A 13528-nucleotide genomic window follows, 5' to 3' on the forward strand; every position below is an offset into this window, starting at 1 on the left:
AGGGTTTCGACAGATGCTGACCCCTAAGCTCAACTCAGTGCGGCCAACTCAAGCCCACTGGGAGGTGGGAAGGGTGGGCGTGAGGAGGAGTGGGTTTTCCTTTGGTGGAGAATTACAGTACCCCTCAAAGAGGCTCTCTGAGAGCTGGGTTTGGGAGGTAGTTCTCCAGAGACACTGCTCTACTGCCTTGTTCTATTTTCTTCGTGGGTCCTTTCACTCTCTGCAATATTATTCGTTTTAATGTTCATTATCTGCCCCTCCCGTGTAAGGTTCATTCTGCACAGCCTTTCTTGCTCACGTAGGATTTACTTCTTGCACAAGAGATCGAACGAAAACCCCCTTGCAAAGAAAAAGTGCAAAGAGGACATCCAACAGTGAGAACACTGCGTTCCTTTGGTTTCGACAATTCTAATATTTTCACTTGCAAAGAACCAAGTGGAAAAGTGGGAACCAAGCTCGGGGTCTCTCGGGGTTCGGAACAGATGAAAAGTAAAGCACCCCCATCCTTTCTCTCTTCTGCCCCAACCTCAACTCCACTCAGTAGCGGGGTGTGGAAACCTTTGGGAGCCGCAAAAGGGAGCGGCGCGCTCAGAAGCTGCTCTGCAGGCAGCGTCTCGCTGCGCACACGCCGAGCCCAGCCGGGGCGGTGGGTGGGAAGAATCCGGGAGGGGAAGATCTGGGGGTGTGAGGGTGGAGCGGAACCCGGCCCCGCGATCCGGCCCGGGTTTTGCATGCCACCCACTCGCCCGCTCGGCCGCGGAGAATTCCATAATCACAGCGGGCGAGAGCGGAGACTGGGAGCGAAAAATCCGGGATCCGGCAACTTTGGGCAGCGCATGCGCGCCCGCGGCGCTCCATCCCAAACACACACACATTTTTCCCCCGGACTTGGAAAGTCACCCAAAGCCGCCCCAAGTGCAGGTAAGAGACTCGGCGCTCCCTCCGCTGCGGGCTCCCCTGTTCCCCAGCTCCACGGGCCTCTCGGGGCGCCTCCCCGCTTCGCCCCCTGCCCGGGTGCAGCCCCCCACTCCCGGGGCTGCCGCTTGCAGCCGGGAGCGGGCGAGCGAGCGAGCGAGAGAGCCAGCCAGCTTGCGAGCGGCGGCTGCCACCCAACTCCGGCCGTGCGGAGGCAGGGGGCACGGAGGGCTGGCACCCCGGCATGGGGTGGCGCGTCGCCCGCTGTGGCCAGGGGAATGCCCGGCGCGCGGCTCCTGGGGAGGGGAGGGCTGCTGCTCCTGGGGGTCACTTACTCCAACTGAGGGGGCGGCGGGGTAGGGGAGAAGAGGGGGAGGTGCCAGGTTCGAGTGCACGACTTTGCAAATAGGGTGGGGGTGCCCCCCGCCCTGTGGGCTCCCGGGGGGGGGCAGGTGTTCGCCAATACTGGGTGATCATTCCTTTCCCTACGCACCCCAACCCCCAGCGACAAGGGGTCGTGCGCTCTCCAGGGCAGAGAAAGAGGCAGGGGTGAGGGGCGCTGGGGTGACTTTGCAAGACTTTGCCCAGGGGAAGGGGCGGGTGGGGATCCCCTTCAGCCGGCTCTTGTACCCCGACACCGGGGTGTGTGTGCTTCCGGCAGAGGAAGGCAGTGTTCGCTTAGGCTCAGGGTGCCAAGGGGTGCCCGGGATGAGAAAACCAAGGCAAGAGGTTTGTTGGATGGGGGGAGCGGCGCCCCCTTTTTCATCTTTGCCTGGGAAGTTTATCTCAAGTGCGCTGCTCCAGGCGCGGCAAGTGGCGCTTCTCGCTCTCTCCCCCACCCCCCAGCCTCCCCGGGCGAAAGCTGGCAACGCTGGGCACGGACACAGAGAGTCAAAGCACCGACTCAAAGCCGCTGGGCTGTTGGCCGAAGCCCGCCTGGGTCTGGGAAAAAGTTCCGGGGAGTTGCGGCGGTTGTTGTGTGCGCGGGGAGAGAAGTTGCGCCCGGGGACGTGGGACGCTGGCCTGGCAGGCCAGCTGGCGGGTGGAGCGATGCGATCCCGGGGGCTTCTGCAGCGGTGGGAGAGGGTCTGGAAGGGTCTGTGCCCCAAGGTGGGCAGAGGGTGATCTGGGGGCTTAGCATTTGGCGAGGAAGAACCCTGAATCCGAGAGCACAGGGCTGAAATAGGCACCTGGTGGAGGACAGAGAGAAGAGTAGCTTGTTTGGGCTCAGGGGACACTAAAGGGGAAATGGTTGGACCACCCCGTCTTTTGGGTTCTGGCTTCTTGGCAAAGGAGCGCATGGTGGCTGGCGGAATAGTGTTGGGGAGCGGGGCTGCAAGGGGTGCGCGGGAATGGGGGTTTGGGTCAGACGGACAGTCCTGTAGCTGCCGGGGCAGGGGGCCGAGTCGTGCGCTCAGGGTGAGCCGGCCGGGCGGAGCGGCGGCCGGTTTATTTTTACTCGGTGGCATTTGCAGAATGTGCAGCTGATGACCGTCGGCCGCCAGGAAGTTTTACTTTCTGTTCTTTCTCTCTCTTTGCGAAGCCAGCGCGGCCCGGAGCTAGAGGGCCGCCGAGTCGGGCCTAGGAGGGGAGGGGGCGGCCTCTGGGGTTGCAAGGTGCCGGCAGGGGCGCGCTGGGGCCGCGGGCGGGGGCTGCCGGCGCGGGCGGGCGGACGGCGGGCGCTGGCGGCTGCGGAGCGGTTGGGCGAATATCTGTCCCCAGCTTTGGAAGCTCCTCTGCGAGGGGAACAGGTGTATGCGCCGTCAATCACAGCGGGAGGGACACTTTGGGGGCGTAGATTAAGATCATAATAATAGATTTTTCTCTTGGGGGTGGGCGCAGATTCTTCCAAGTCATCCCAGACCCGGATCCCGAGTTGGGGGAGGAGTGGAGTGCGGAGGGAGGCTGGGGGCCGCTTCTCCCTCCGCATAAGTTTTTCCTGACACAGGCTCAGCTTGGGAAGCGGGCCTGGGTGCGGCGTGGACCTCCTTCCCATCAAGCTGGGAAGTGCGGGTCCGGTACGTGTGTGCCTGTGCGTAAAATTTATCCACCAAGGAAGCAGCAGTAATACTCCTCCTTTGAGCCGGAGCTCCCCCAAACCCCGCTGGATCTGGGAGACTGGCGGGGGTCTGCGTCGCTGCTCCAGTGGAGTCGGGGGACACGGCCCTCAGTGTGTGTGGTTGTGCGCCCACACCCTGTACCCTCGCAGACGTGGGTGCGGGTGGGGGAGAAAGATCGGGTAGTTGTTGGCCAAAGTTGGTAAATTTAGGACGCCTCTAAGCGAGTACAGGCGCACGGGCAGATCGTGCGAGGGGACTGGAAAACAGACCGCCCGGTAACATTGGGTGTCCCCCCCCCATGACGCGCGCGCGCGCGCGCGCGCGCACACACACACACACTCACACACACACACACCGCCGTCCTAAAGAGAGCTGTCCCGGCTGAGCAGGAGCAGCTGCGCCGGGCTTGGTGGGGGGGTAGTTGGTCCCCGGGGGCTGCGCCCGGGCTGCGCTCCACGTGCCCGGAGGGGGCGCTGGGCCATTCGGCTCTTGATCGCAAAGCGCCGGGTTTGCGCCCTAGTGGCTGAGAGGCGGTGCGTCCGGGGCGGTCGTCGCGACCCGCGCCATCTCCCGCGACCCACACCAACTCCCCTGGTCCCCAGCCGCTTTCCCAGTTGCCAAACTTTTGACTTTTACGGTTTGCCCCTTTCTGGAGCTCTTGACTCTGTAGAGAACTTCTCCCTTCCCGGCCGCGACTACCGTCTCTCTCCCAGGAACACAGCGAATTGGAGAGATGACCCCCCCCCCCATCTTGTTAGCCACCTTAGAGGCGGTTAACGAGAGTTTATGGGGAATATTGTTGAACTTCAGTAATCAGGTTTCCAGCGATCTTATGCCTCCTGTTTAATTTATTAGACTAGTTATTTATTCTGTTGATGATAATCTGTTGCTGGTTTCTATGGAGATGTTAAACTGATCTCTTTCAGAAATCAAACTCCATATGCACTAAAACGTTTAAAGGGGCAGTGCCTCCCTCTTTTTCCCCCTTGCCCTTTTTTGTTTTGTTTTGTTTTTTAGACTTTGCACCTTGCTGAGACTTCGAGTCTTGCTCTGAGTCTCGGCGCATTTTACTTCCTTCTGACGAAGGAGAGGAGCCCGGGAGACTCACGCTTTGTGGCAAGTACAGCTTATTATGGCTAGCAGAAAGAGAAGGCTTTGATCCCTAAGTTGCATCATCATTTAAAACAGATCATTTCACCACCACCCCTTTCCCCCCATCATAGAAGAGCAAAATTCTTTCAAGATCAAAGAGTCCAATCTTTTAAAAAAAAAACAACTATTGTTTAAAAAAATAGAAAAGTCAGTTAAATATGAACCTCCCCATTTATATCTGCTCCCCTTGTGTTTAAAGGATTTTTTGAATAAGAAAAACAAAACTCAGTTCATTTTTCAGACTTATTAATAGTTTATCTAGCCCCCCCCCACTTTAATTTAAAAAGAAGTTCAAAGTTAGATTTCTCTGCCTGTGGGGGTTGAGGTATACTTGCTTTTCTTTTAGATCCTGACCATCTGTTTTTGGAAAATTAGCCTCTGGGAAGAGGGGGAAAGCAAAGTTAATGGAGTGCTTTAATTATTTTTTTTTGAAAATATACAAATATTTAAAAGTCCTATTTTCCTTGCTTTTTAAGAGAATACCAGTAACATCTGTCTGGTGTGTCAGAGTGTATCAACTTTTCCTTCTTCTGTCCTCTTCTCTGCTCAGGTATTTTTTCTGTAGACTTGTGACTTTGGTGAATTTTTTTTTTTGGGGGGGGGACACAGTGAATGAAGAAATAAAGCAGAAAAAAATTATCATGGTTTTTGACACTGAAAAATTGTGAACCTACTCTGGCTCAGATATTTATCATGCTGACAGATATGATACAAAGCGATTGCATTTCCTAATGATCCTCCGGGACTAAGTTGTAGGTAAAACCATTTAATGCATTTTTAATATTAAAGTAAGGCCCAGGTTCCATTTTCTTGGAGGTAGGGGGAGTGGCTGTCCCTGTACAGAGCTGGTGTTCTCTGAATAGGCAGCTTTGCTTCTTCAACTAGACCCCCCCCCCATTTCACATTTCCATTACGTTGGGGAGGGATGAGCCATACAGGGCATTTGGCTTTCACAAATAAATTTATATCCGACCAGAAGGTCCAATACTAAATAAGAGTACACTTAAAAAAAAACCACACACACACACACACCCCAAGACTCCACCCCTGTTATAGGAAATAAAACATAGGCAATACTTGACCCCCCCCACACCCTTCAGCCCTCCTGCTTCTCTTTTATATTATCTTATTTTGGAGGGGGGTGGAATGGTGGTTGCCTTTCAGCTTAGAGGAGAGAGGAGTCATTCCTATTATTTCCCTCTTTGCTATATTTTAAATTTTTGTTTGATTTGGATTGCAAACAGAGCAGGGGCTTAGGAGTAAAAAGAGCACTGTGGCTTTAAACTCAGGAGTTTGCATATTCTCCTTGTATCTTTCCCCTTTGCTAATTATTGTGTTGTTTTCAGAGCAAATATGTCATATCCATGGCGACCGGGCAGGTTTATTGTCTTTCTGAAGCAATAGCTCACATAAGTAATTAATGACTTTCTTTTTTTTCCTCTGGCTTAGGTTAAACAGATCATTCAAGGAAAGTCATATCTCTTCTCTTCTCTCCCTCTCTCTCCCTTTTCCTCTCTTTCTCTCTCTCTGTCTCTCTCACCTTCTCTCTCTCTCTCTCTCTGACTCTCTCCTTTTTAGCCCAGTGACATAAGAACATGAGTTAAGAACAAGAAGATACTTTAAGCAAGAAGTCAACAAGCTTATTTCCCCCCATTTCTTCTGAGAGCTGAGTGTCAGCTTTCAGACCTCAGAGTTGTCATCTGGCAGCCCTGAGCAGTGCGGTCCCGCCTGGGCTGGCTGTCCACTGCAGGTCTGCAGGTCGCTCAGAGTGGAGGCAGGGAGGTGGTGGCATGGCCGGGAGGAACCTGCAGGAATTTGCTTTTGAGTTTGGGGGAAGCACTCCAAAATGATTATTTCTCCTGTATTTGGCAGAATTTAATTAAATTGTTTACTGGACAGAATGATCGAGTTGGTAGTCTGTGTCGCCCGGCGCCCTTCTTTTTTTCCCAATCTAGTTCATTGGAAAGACAAAGTTTTCCTTTTCGACTCACCTTCTTCAGCTTTCTGCGGCCTTTGTCTTAAGTGCTTTTTCCTGGAGGCGTAGCTTTTGGGATTCCCTCTGGTTAATATTTCCAGAATCCTGGTGGGGTTTTTATTTTTATTTTATTTTTTTTCCCTTTCAAACCTCCAACTTGAAGTGTTTTCTCCTTCTTAAGAATCAACAGCTATGATGATCGACTCTGCTTGGATTTTTTTTTTTAACTTTTTCCTTTTTCTGGTGGGAGGCCCCTTTGGGGATGTCAGATTAGATAGGCAGCCTATTGGCCTTCTGTACCTACATAGTGACAGGCCATGTGGTTTTTTTTGTTTGTTTGTTTGTTTTTTTAAGAAACCACTTTTTATGTCCTGTGCTTTTCAGGTGGACCTTTGCTACCAGAAGCCTTATGATGTCACCCTTTAACTTTAGGAATTTGCTAGATGTTTCCACTAGCATGCTCAGCCACCTTCTGCCCTCCCCCCTGGACACACATCAAGCACACTCCTGCGATCCTCCCCCCACTTTTAAGCATTTCACATATAGCCAAGGTTTTGTGTGTGTCCTTCGAAAAGGGGAGAGCCAGATAGCAAAGCATCACGTTGTCCTCAGACACAATTCAAAAGAATATTTTCCTCCCATCTGAACTAAGTGCAAAAAAGACTGCGAGTTGACGGAACGAATCTTTAGGCTTTTGCCATCAACAGTCAAAATATAAAGAAGAGAGATTTATTTGGTATCTGGTTTCTGAAGAGGAGCAGAGGAGGCCAGGCAAGTCTGAGGCTGAGACTCCAGCAGGGCTGTAATTGAGCCCGTAACCTCTTGATGTCTATATCAGAAAAACAGACACGAGCAGGGAGAACGGAGGAGAGGAGAACCAGCAAGCCGGGCAGAGGAGGGAGCTGGGGGGAGAGTCACAGAGAGAGGGAGATAGATTTAATTTATAGACATTTTAAAAACCGTAATTTCATTAGGATCTGTTCTTCCCTTTCTCTGAAGGGCAGCCCGGCAGACCGATAAGGCCAGTCCCTGTGCCCGGGCGGGATGCGTGGTGTGGTTTGTTGGGCGCAAAGCCTCCGCGTCCTTGCCAGGGCGGTTGCCTCTCTGTTCACTGTCCCTGGCCTCCTTATTTTCAAATTTAAAAGCCCTGAACAGTCAGAAGGGCTGTGTGGCTCAGGCTGCCCCGCGATCTCCCCTCTGGTGCCACGCTCTTCTGGGAGCGGGTCTGTCTCCTGTCTGGGCGGTGGCATCTGCATGTCTTCCATCTGTCACCCGGCTGCTGTGGTTCCAGCGGCAACGAGCTGCCAGGGAGGGGGAGGCCCCCATCTCGTCCCCCATCAAGTTCACCAACTTAAGTTGCTGTGGTCCTGCGGCCACAGCTTTGGGGGGGGGGGGGATGAAGCTTGTCATAAATTCTGCAAAAATTAATCAGCCGTTGAAGAGCTGCTCATGGACAGGGTTTGGCAGGCAAGCCGGGCCCTTCTGCTGCTCCCTGTCCCAAGTCCCATAGAGTGAGGGGTGTCCTGCACTGTGAGGAGGGAAGGGGGAGCTGATGGCTTTTTTGGTTTGTTTGTTTAATCACAAAAACTGAGGACAAGTAGGAAGAGGGCAGAAGACAGATGGATTTACTGAATATAAATCCTCAAGTGCCCTTGTTCCATGTTGTTGGAAATTTTCTCTCCCTTTCGGTCTGGATTTGTCCTGTGTGTCTTTGGTGGAACAGACACGTAGAGAAGGAGATCGGGGTGGGGGGGGCGGTAAGGAGAGAGAGAGAGAGAGAGAGAGAGAGAGAGAGAGAGAGAGAGAGGGGCAGGGACAGCAGAGCTCCTTCGGAACTCATTATCATTCTTAATAAGTCTTAAGGAATAAAGAAGAGCATTGAGTGTAAATGCTGGGTAATCCTAACACTTCTCAAGGTGAGAGGAGTGTTGAGGACACAGAGAAAAGAGAGAGCAGAGGAGGGGTGGGAGGTGGGGCTCACAGGGCCTCGGGGTGTGGAGGCCCAGGGCTTGGAGGCCCTGCAGGAGGCCTAGAGGCTGGGGTGGGGGGACCCGGAGATGCCTCAGGTGGGATAGGTTGTCTGAGCTGACACACACGGGCATCTCCAGGATAGGGTGATTTGCTGAGGGTCAGGAGGAGGGGTGCAGGAACCAGTCCTGCCTGTGTGTGGGGTATGGACTGGTGTTTGGGGGCCTTTCATTCCTCCTGGGCATCATGTCCCCAGCCTCCAGGCCTCAGACTTTCGAAGAAGGCCCAGAACGGGATGGAGGAGCCTTGTCCTGCTCTAGGCCCCCACCTTACTGTCCCCTAGGGATCCCTCCCCCGCCCCCACAGTGGCCGCTCTGAAAAGCCAGAGGGCCAGAGCAGCAGCTAGAGCTCAGCTCTGGACACTAGGTGGCTTAGAGGATCTGCTCGGTTCTCCAAGGCAGCGAGCGGCCGCTTGGCCACTGGCTTCCCTCCCCTCCCCGCGGGTGGGCTCCGCTGTGCATTTGCTCTGCTCGCTGGGCTGGCAGCCCTGCCCAGGCACATGGCCCAGATCCCAGGCTGGCCCTCCCACAGCCAGCTCTCAGGCAAAGTGAGGGTGAGGCCGGGGGGCAGCTCCCGAGGGGCAAGACAGCTGTCCAGGGACACTTGCAGGCAAGATGAAGCGAGTCCAGCCGGGTCTCTGCCTGCTTCATCCTTGGCCACCTGGGCATGAGGCACTGCTGAGTGCTTGAGGGGGTCTCTGAGCTGTGCACTTCCCCTTCTTAGTTTATGTGCCCCCTTTGAGAATCTTCTTAATAAAAAAAATCTCATAAGCATAAATATTGCTTATACTTTGAGGGGTTTCACAGATCTTATAAGCCCAGCCTAAGGACCCTCCAGGGTCCCTTGCCCTGGTGGGCTTCCTTCCAGTTCTGTGGGATGGGGCAGCAGGAAAGAGGAGGCAAAACCTGTCCACACCACCACTTCCACTGGCCTGCCTCAGTCCTGGGAGAGGAGAGTGCCATCAGGTGTCACCTAGGGGCCCATAGATGAAGCAGGAGCCAGCCTGCAGGTCACCCTCTGTAGAACCACACCTGCTCGGGCAGATGCCCCAGGCCAGGTCCAAGGCAGCGGTCCCCTCCTCTGGCTTACCTCCACTAGGATTCCTCAGATGTTCGAGGAAGGGTGTTAGCCAAGGTCATGTTCCAACCATAGGGAGAGAGGTGGGCATGAAGGACAGCACAATTCAGATTTGACTTACCAGAGTTGAAACAAAAAAAAAATTTTCAACTCTGTATTTCTTTTGGAAAGCAACTTCTGGGGAGCTTGCAGAGGGTGTGTGGGAGTTGGAGGTGAAGGCTGGTGACTGAGCTGGTGTGGAGCCCAGAGGGAGCGGGACGGGTTAATGGCGGGTGGATTCTGCTTTGCTCTTGTATAAGAGCAGTAATGGCCAAATTGCATGCCCTGCGTGCGCCTTGCTGACGAGATTTACCGAAAGGAAGCTGAACTGCCTCCGCTGCTGGGCTCTGGGTGGGTGAGCCTCTGTGTGTGTGTGTGTGTGTGTGTGTGTGTGTGTGTGTGTGATCGTGCGCGTGTGTAAATGAGAAGAAGGGGTGGGGGAATGCGCTCTGCCGGGCTGGCACCCTTCCCCAGCACTAATTGCTGGCAGAGTACCCACAGGGGCTGTGCCAGCGTCTCCAGCTCCGCCTGCCCCCCTCGCCCCGGGGAGCTCAGCTGTGCAGCTCACTATCTGAGGGCCATTTCCGGGCCCACTCGTCCTGGGGCTCCTTTGGGAATTTCAGGGAAATCTGATCCTTGGGGAGACTGTGGGTCAAGTGCCTGCATCTCTGGCAGGGACTGGGGTGGATGGGGCAAGCCAGGGGTGGTCCAGGGCTCTGCTAAGGTTCGGCTGCCCACTCCCCTGCCAGGCTCCACGTGCCTGTGCCCACTCAGGGTCTCGTGAGCCGTGGTGGGCTAGGCGAGGCATCGGGGCACCCTGTTCCGGTTCTAGCTCTGGTAAATCACTGTGTGGCCCTGAGCAAGTCACTTGATCTCTCTGGGTCTTAGTTTGTTCTCTTGTCGAATGGTCTGTGACCCTACTGCCCTCATAGGACTGTCCTGGCTGTCAACTGGGCTCATAGCCGTGAAAGTCCTTTGAAAGTAATTAAACGTAATGAAGAATTTATCATGGTCATGTTGTCAAGTGCACGGTGTCCCGATGTCAGACGAGCTGGTTTTATGTAATATGGTACCAGTCTCAAAGGGGACCCCTGTGAATTCCATTTCAGAAAGCCCCGGCCCGGACACGGCGCCTGGGGCTGCCATTACATTTTCATATCAGGTTATGGGTTGGCTCTCTTGTCATCGGGAGTGTGGGGCTGGGTTGGGGGTTGCCTTTTAGACAGATTGGAGGATCCCATCCAGGATATGGGGGACACTTAGCTGTTTTAGCCTATGGGGTACACTTGGCTGTTTTGGAAAAGAGGGGTTCATTGAATTGCTGCATGCACATTATACATTCTAGAGCCACTGAGCTGGGGATCAAAGTCTTATGTTCTAGCATTGGTGACTTCACTAGCCCGTGCCTCAGTTTCTCTCATCTGTAAAGTGGGAAGAGCTTGCTGTCTATATATCTGGGGACCAGGACTCTGTTAGGTATGGGGCAGTGTCATATTGGTTGAAAATTCTAAATTTTGTGCTTTACTTCTCTGGCTGCCTTGGGGGCCTCCTGGAATTTGAGGTGATGGGTCAGGAGGGAATGAGAAGGTAAACTGTATCCGTCCAAACTGGGGCTGTGGCCGTTTGCTTCTCTTTCTCATTGTGGTCTGAGTGGACGTTCCTGGAGCTCTGTAGGGTGAGCGGATCCGTCATGGGAGGTGTTTGGAACAGGAGACTTGGGATGGGAAGAGGTGGGGGACAGACCCTGGGAATTGGCTCAGGGTGCCTGTAGTCTCTGCCTGTGTGCACCTAACTCTGGGTCAGGCGATCCCAGGGTCCCGGATGTGAGGGTTCTTTGTGGTGGAGACTGTGCCTGGCAGAGGGATGAGAGCAAGGGATTTGGAGCCAGGCTGAGCTGAAGGGAGTGTTTCTCCCACTTGGGCAGATTAATCCTCTAATCCTTTGTTTCCCTGTCTGTAAAATGGAATTTGTACCCTGTGGAGTGGCTGTGAGGATTCAATGAGAGAATAGTATCCGTCGCTAACGTCAGGTCTGCTGGGTTTCCACCTTGAGCATCGTTTCACAGTGTGCACGCTACCCAGTGAGCTGCACACAGTAGGACCACAGGGAGGCTATGACAATTACCTGGCCATCTTAGGCTCAGCCTCAGGTGGGTCCGCGGGTGGTTTGGGTGAACTTTGAGGCTCAGTGCTCAGCCAGAGGGTGGGGCCAGGCTGAGCATGACCAGTGTCCCCTTAGTCCCTGCTGTGGTTGAATCCAAGGTTTCCCACCTTCACTTGAGTGAGCCTGTCCTGGAGGCCCCCGGGCCTGGGTGCAGGGGGCAGGGAAAGCTGGGGGAAGAGGCAGTGACCTAAGGAGGCAAGGGCATGGGGCTGTGGGGCGGGGGGCACCAGAGGGGCGAGGGGCACTTATGGAAGATGAGGTGTATGAAACTCCATCGGCCTCTCCCATTTCACTGTGCTGTGCCAAAACATCCCGGTTCTTATTTCACTATCTGAGATCTGGGGGCAGGTTAATTTCCATGACGAACTCCCGGCCACGTGCTTGGAGGATTTATCTAATTAAATTGATGCTTTTTGCTAAGAAAGAAAAGAGAGAGGGAAGGAAGGAGGAAAAGAAGGAAGGAAGGCGGGAAGGAAGGGAGGGGAGGGAGGCAGGCCAGCGTGTTGGGGACGGGCGGGGCCTTGCTGGTGGGCCGAGCCTTGGCTTCCAGCTCTCACTGTATTTTCAAAATTTCTCTTGGGCCAGGAGGGACAAGCTGGTGGGTTTGGGGTCTGTAGCAGCCCATCCAGTAGCCGCTAACCCACGTGGCAATTTAACTTGAATTAAAAAATAGGTTCGGCTGTTCCCTGGCCGTGTGTGGCTCCTGGTGCCACTGTGTTGGGCACACGGGGACAGAACATTGCCAGCATTGCAGCCAGTTCTCTTGGTTTTGGCCAGGTGGGTGAGCCCCCCAGGGACTGTGATGGACATGGAGTGAGGGGCTGGGCTACAGGGACATCCACTGATGTCCCTGAGGGCGCCATACCTGGAGCCAAGGCCCCCATGGGGTGGGACCACCTTGTCTTTCAGTCCCTGCTCAGGTATCCTCTCTGGGGACAGGGCCACACGACACGGCCCGTCTGGAGTTAGATGGGGCTTTAGACATTTCTCCCACTTAGGGCCTTGGTGACCTTGGGTAAGGGTCTTGTCTCTCTGAGCCTCTGGATTGGGCTGATAGGAGGCAGAGCCTGCCCCCTGGGGTTCCTGGGGTCACTAACTGAGCTCACATAGTAAGCGCTTAGTAGACTTGGACCACCGTCCCGCCATCAGGACCACCGTCGTCACAATTGTCGATATTATTTTCGTAAAGATTATGGAAGAGCTTCTGTGACTGCCCAGGTGTGAGGGACACTCCCCCCCCCCCACCGCCCACCACCAAATGCTGATTTTCTTCATTATGAACCCCCACACCCCTCCTTCCTGGGAACCTATTTTGGATTTCTTCTCCCCATCCCTCCTTTTTGGAGCAGAAGGAGGACTTGGAGCTGCCTGAAAATTAAAAAGTGCTGCTTCTGGAGAGTTAGATCCCCTGTCACTCCCAAAACACACCCCCACACACACACACACACACACACACACACACACACGCTGCCTCACGCGCTCGGGCACACACACCCGGCTCCACTGGCCAAGCCACGTTAAAAAAAAAATCCAAAGTATTAAAATAGGGGAGTACAGATGTGGCCCTGGCAGGCTGGCCAGGGTGCTTTGAGTGGGGGTGGGGGTCACTGGCCCCAGAGGGACGTGTGTTGTTCCCGGACATTGCCCAGTGCCCTGTGTGCTAATGCGGAGCTCCCCTGCATTGTGCAGACTCCTTCCCCCGTGAAAAGGTAATGGAGTCAGTGAGTTCCGAATGGATTGAAGCTGACAGTAAATGAGAATTTGGCAGTGGGTAGAAAACACGCTCCCCCAGCTCCACTCCCGACCAAAGCCAGGCTCACCCGGCCCTCCCCGAACTCCCAGCGCCCGTTTTGGTGTTTAGAAAAGAATCACGGTTTCTTTTTTGTATGCATCAACATTAGCAGCTGGGTGATGTTCCGACCTGTCCCCCTCCCCTGGATGGCCGAGCCCCCTCCCCCAGGTTGCCACCTCCCAGCCCCTTGCCGCCTCGGTGGCTCCGCCAGCGATCCCGAACGAGTTAAGGGCTGAATCAACTCCAGACCCAGCTGTACATTTCACTCTGGGCTCCTGAATGGAGCGATGTGCTGTGCTCAGCAGGATTGGAGACGGTCTGCCCCGG

The 13528-nt window shown here is 54.4% G+C and overlaps 1 protein-coding gene across 5 annotated transcripts in view; it reads left to right on the top strand.

Moving 5' to 3' along the window:
* Positions 1 to 697: 697 nt before the first annotated feature.
* CASZ1 (castor zinc finger 1) overlaps positions 698 to 13528 on the top strand; it is a 141631-nt gene continuing 128800 nt past the window's right edge. For 3 of the 5 annotated variants that reach the window (XM_081307764.1, XM_081307759.1, XM_081307753.1), the window contains exon 1: positions 698 to 921. The gene's annotated coding sequence lies outside the window, so the exon portion shown is untranslated. Of the gene's footprint in view, positions 922 to 1542; positions 1645 to 11370; positions 11396 to 13528 lie in introns of those variants that run through there. The other 2 variants (XM_081307762.1, XM_081307763.1) reach the window with 2 other exon arrangements.

The sequence above is a fragment of the Spermophilus citellus genome, assembly GCF_964194105.1.
Source record: "Spermophilus citellus genome assembly, chromosome: 9".
In the NCBI taxonomy this organism is placed as follows: Eukaryota; Metazoa; Chordata; class Mammalia; order Rodentia; family Sciuridae; genus Spermophilus; species Spermophilus citellus.